The 5,000-nt window shown below is 43.7% G+C and overlaps 1 protein-coding gene and 2 non-coding genes across 4 annotated transcripts in view; all 3 read right to left on the bottom strand.

Moving 5' to 3' along the window:
• LOC143295320 (uncharacterized) overlaps positions 1-5,000 on the bottom strand; it is a 51,325-nt gene that overhangs the window by 11,881 nt on the left and 34,444 nt on the right. The gene's annotated exons all lie outside the window — the stretch shown is intronic.
• Positions 2,629-2,747, bottom strand: LOC143295530 (5S ribosomal RNA). Its single transcript, XR_013057023.1, has one exon. It is a non-coding gene; the product is annotated as a 5S ribosomal RNA (ribosomal RNA).
• On the bottom strand, positions 2,756-2,826 carry Trnag-gcc (transfer RNA glycine (anticodon GCC)). The gene has a single exon. It is a non-coding gene; the product is annotated as a tRNA-Gly (tRNA).

Genomic DNA, 5,000 nt, shown 5'->3' with positions numbered 1-5,000 from the left:
TCTCCCCTCAGAATTATGAGGTTATTATTTGTTTTCATTAATATAGATACAGATAGATAGATAGATAGATGGCTCTTGATATCCACTGGAACTGAGGGATCGAAATGGGTACCAGTCATAGTAACTGTACGTGAAGGGTTAACCATTCTCTCAAACACTCTTTATGTCTTCAGTTGTGTGTGTGTGTGTGAATGTGTGTGTGTGTGTGTGTGTGTGTGTGTGTGTGTGAATGTGTGTGTGTGTGTGTGTGTGTGTGTGTGTGTGTGTGTGTGTCTGTGTCTGTGTGTGTGCGTGCGTGTGTGTGCGCGTGTGTGTGTGTTTATTTTTATTTCGCTTTTTTCCGTTTCTTTTTTTTTTCTTTGACAGAATTCAATGCATTTTTGTGATTTTTCATTATGATGTAAAGTTGTTTAACAGAGAGAGACAGAAAGGTGGGGGTGGGGGTGGGAGGGAGAAATGAAATTATGTATATTCAGAAGACTATCGGCTCATTCTGCAGAGACCTGAACAAGCATGCCACAATCGTTATCATGTACATATACATAGAAAAATATTAAATAATTTTCATCAAACAGTAAATTACTAACTCACAGCAACTGCACGTTGTTCTGATGAAGGCTTTATATAGATAATTACAGTAATAAGATCCCAAGTTATTTCTTTGTTGGGCGCAATGTACATGGATCACCATAGTATTTTCTTGGAAGAAATTCGTCTCTCTATCATTACAGAGAGAGAGACAGGGGAGAGAGAGTACTTCCCACGACATACATGCAGTCATCCCGAAGAAAAAATATAATGCTGAGAAAGTATTCCGAATCGTCACAACAGACGCCCCATTTTTCTTTTACACACACACGCACACACACGCACGCACACACACACACACACACACACACACACACACACACACACACACACACACACAGATATAAATATATATATAGATATATTTTTTTTTAATGAAATCTATCATTGCTGACCTTCTCTGTAACAGTCGCAGGCCCCCCCCCACCCCCACCCCCTCCCACCACTGCCCCCTGTCCTGCACCACCGTCGGATGCCAGTGACGGCCGGGAATCGCAGCAAGAGGAGCAGCACCACCAGCAGCGTCAGCAACATCAGCAGCACCGTGTGCGGCGGTAAACAATGCCATGAACAATCGTTCAGCCACTCCACACACACTTCACACACTTTCCCTGTGGAGCTGAAGTGGTTAGGTGCTCTTGAGAAGAGAGAGAGAGAGAGGAGGGGGGAGAGAGAGAGAAAATATGTACGTGGAATTGCAATGGTTGGTTGCAGAAACTTGACATTAAAGATGTGATAAAATCACTTTTGTGCTATGACATTTTCGCACTGAACGAAACATTTGTTAATTCAGACAAATACGACTACCATGCATTTAAGGACTATGATACATATGTAGCTAAGGCAGTTAAATTATCATCTAATGCCAGAAACTCTGGTGGGGTTATTGTGTTTGTACGCAAGGTATTTTCAAAGTTAGCGAAAAGAATCAAAGTAAAATATGAACACTTGGTGATTTTGGAAATAAACAAATTGTTACTTAAGTTGGAAAAAAAAATGTTTTCCTGATTTGTCTATACATCCACCCATATGACAGTAAATACTGGAATACTGCAGAACATGGATATGGCATAGAAGTTCTGGAACAGTGCATTGTAGATCTGCACGAGCAGGCAAAAGATTTTGATCTGATGATAATAGGAGAGAGAGAGAGAGAGAGAGAGAGAGAGAGAGAAAGAGAGACCCGCACAGTGTTCAGCAAGAAATCAGCCGGCAAGTCGACGCGAGGAAGGGAAAAGAAAAAGAAAAGAAAAAAGTCGGGACCATATTATCATGATCACGCTCGAAAACGGAGTATGGCTGCCTTCATGGCGGATCGTTCGTTTATTTATTTATAGCTTGTTCATCTAAGATGATGATATTAGACTGAAAATAAACGATATTATTATCATTTGGATTATTATCATTTCTGTCATAATGGTGATTATTCATGGCGGAGTTTAAACGGTGATACACCTACGAAGAAGAAGAATCATGATTATCAGTTTTTCAGCTCTAAGTTAAAGGTCAGTTGTGACACTTCTTGACTCATTGGCATAAAGATACAGGAGATGAGGATACAGGCCGCAGAGATGGGATGCTTCCGAAAACTCATCTGCATCTCCTGCATTGATCACGTCACTAATGAAGAAATGAGAAGCAGAGTCAGGCAAAACCATCGGATCCTTTGAATAGTCTCCGAATCACAGTGACGAAACGCAGCGAAAATTGAAATGGGGTATTGGCACGTCGTCTGGACTGAGGTCAGTCAGCAGGATTTGACAATACAATCCTGCCCTGCAAGGCACAGTGCAGGGAAGGAGAAGGAGAGGCTGACAGATAAAGAGATGGAGGACAATGTCTCAGAACAGACAGGCCTGAGACTGAACGATGCCCTGAGAGAGACGAGGAACAGGGAGAAAATGGAGAGAACTTGCTGTCAGTTTCAGTTTCAGTAGCTCAAGGAGGCGTCACTGCGTTCGGACAAATCCATATACGCTACACCACATCTGCCAAGCAGATGCCTGACCAGCAGCGTAACCCAACGCGCTTTGAAAGGAATGCCAACAGCACCCGGTGTTCCCAGGCGGTCACCCATCCAAGTACTAACCGGGCCCGACGTTGCTTAACTTCGGTGATCGGACGAGAACCGGTGTTTTCAACGTGGTATGGCCGTTGGCAAAAATTGTGCAACGACCGGGAATCGAACCCGGGTCACCCGCGTGGCAGGCGAGTATTCTACCACTAGACCACCGTTGCTACTTGCTGTCAGACCGTCAATGGCGCCCCCACGGTCTTTGACTCTACGGGATAGGAGACGACGAAGAAGAAGTTTCAGTGTCAGTTTTCAAGGAGGCGTCACTGCGCTTGGGCAAATCCATGACTTACTTGACTTATTCCTCTTGATTCCTTGGGGAACATAGGGCCGCAACAACACTCCTCCAACGCACCCGGCTCTGGCTGGTTTTCTTCAGTTCAGCCCACGTCATTCCGGCCGCCCTTGTCTCTGCCTCAATGCTTCTCCGCCAGGTCTGCTTCGGACGGCCAACTTTCCTTTTCCCCTGTGGGTTCCAATCAAGAGCCTGTCTTGTGATGTTTGTTGCAGACTTGCGTAGTGTATGGCCTATCCATCCCCATTTCCGTTTCTTGATTTCCGTCTCCAGTGGGGCCTGTTTTGTCATGTTCCAAAGTTCTTCATTGGAGACAACCTTTGGCCATCTGATGTTCAGGATGTTTCTTAGAGTCTGTTGGTGAATGTCTGAAGCTTGTGGGTGCTGGTCTTTGTCACTCTCCACGTCTCTGAGCCATAGAGTAGAACCGACTTCACGTTGGTGTTAAAAATCCGGATCTTGTTGCGGATTGAGAGGGCTGTCGATCTCCAGATTGGTCGAAGGGTGTTGAAGGCGTGTCTTGCTTTGTTGATACGGCTCTTGATGTCTTCGTCCGTCCCCCCGTCTTTGCTGACAACACTGCCTAAGTAGACAAACTTGTCAACCTCCTTGATGTTCTCTTGGTGTAGTTGCACTGGATCTTGCTTCTTGGGCAAATCCATAGTTGCACCAAATCTACCAGCATCATAACCCAACGCATTTGGTCGGACTGTCAGTGCACGCATGTATATATTTGTGCACCTAGCCAGAGTGGATTTCTTCTACAGAATTTTGCCAGATGAAGACACTCTCGATGCTCTGGGTCCTTTTTCAGGGCGCGAAGTGCGTGCTGCACACGGGACCCCGGTTTATCGTCTCATCCGAAGAAGAAGTTGGAGGTCTCGTTGCTTTTAACGGTCACAGGGGCAGTAACTTCATTAAGGAACCTGTAGATATCAACTACTTCATTTCATATCTACTGTGTCTAGTGCTCAGCATCGGAAAGCAAGGCCCGAATATTCTCCTTCCGCTGTTTAAACTCTCCCTGACCGAAGTCAGGTACCCGTTCACACCTGTGTGGGATGAGGAAAATCACAGTAAAATGCATTTCCCAAGGACACAGCACCATACTGATACGGGGCCTCGAACTTTGATCACCTATGATCAATGGCTCAAGCCCAATGCCTTTTGATGCATAAATAAACGACGTAGACCAGATCCATCGATCCAAATAACAATTAGTTATTAACCATTATTCCTTCCCCACGCCACTCCCAAGTGTAACAATAATCTCACCGAAGGTGTTCATGTTTATATGCAAAACAGCAATATTGAAGCTACGGAGATAACAGGGATATGCGAAATGCACCTACATCAATGAGAAAAAAAAACGAAAAGAAAAGAAAGGCACGATGAATTAGAGTCACAAAGAGGCACTGCTGTTTAACTCAACTCTTTTTTTTTTTTCATTCTTTGGTATTTCTTTTGTATTCTAAGTTAGTAATGTACGGCTCTGATCCACAATTATAAGTAAATGTATGTATGTATGCGTATGCTTATACACAATGTATATATATATATATATATTCTTTCTCTGTACATATATCTATATCTATATATATATATATATTGTATACATATATATGTGTCTGCCTGTCTGAGTTGACAAATACTGCGAAGCTGCAGCGTTTGGTAGTCAGCTGCTGTCAAAGATTACACTATAATCGATCTACTTTCTTTTTTTCTTCTATTTTTTTCTTTCTTTCTTTTCTTTTTTTTTTTTTTTGTTGTTGTTGTTGTTGTTGTTGGTTTTTTTGGGTTTTTTGTCACAGCACACACACAGGGAGAGAGAGAGAGAGAGAGAGAGAGACAGAGAGACAGAGAGCATCACCACCAGACAGAACACGAGAGTGCGAGGAAAGCTGGTAATCTACAACAGTGTGTGAAGAAGTTAGTTCTGTCCGCTCCAACCAAGGTATTCAAAGACATGTGCCAGAGACGTGACAGCGAAACGAAAAGGCACCAACAGCACAAGCGGGCCATCCACCTCGCACAGACACATAG

The sequence above is a fragment of the Babylonia areolata genome, chromosome 20, assembly GCF_041734735.1.
Source record: "Babylonia areolata isolate BAREFJ2019XMU chromosome 20, ASM4173473v1, whole genome shotgun sequence".
In the NCBI taxonomy this organism is placed as follows: domain Eukaryota; kingdom Metazoa; phylum Mollusca; class Gastropoda; order Neogastropoda; family Buccinidae; genus Babylonia; species Babylonia areolata.
This window is presented reverse-complemented; position numbering and strand designations above follow the sequence as displayed.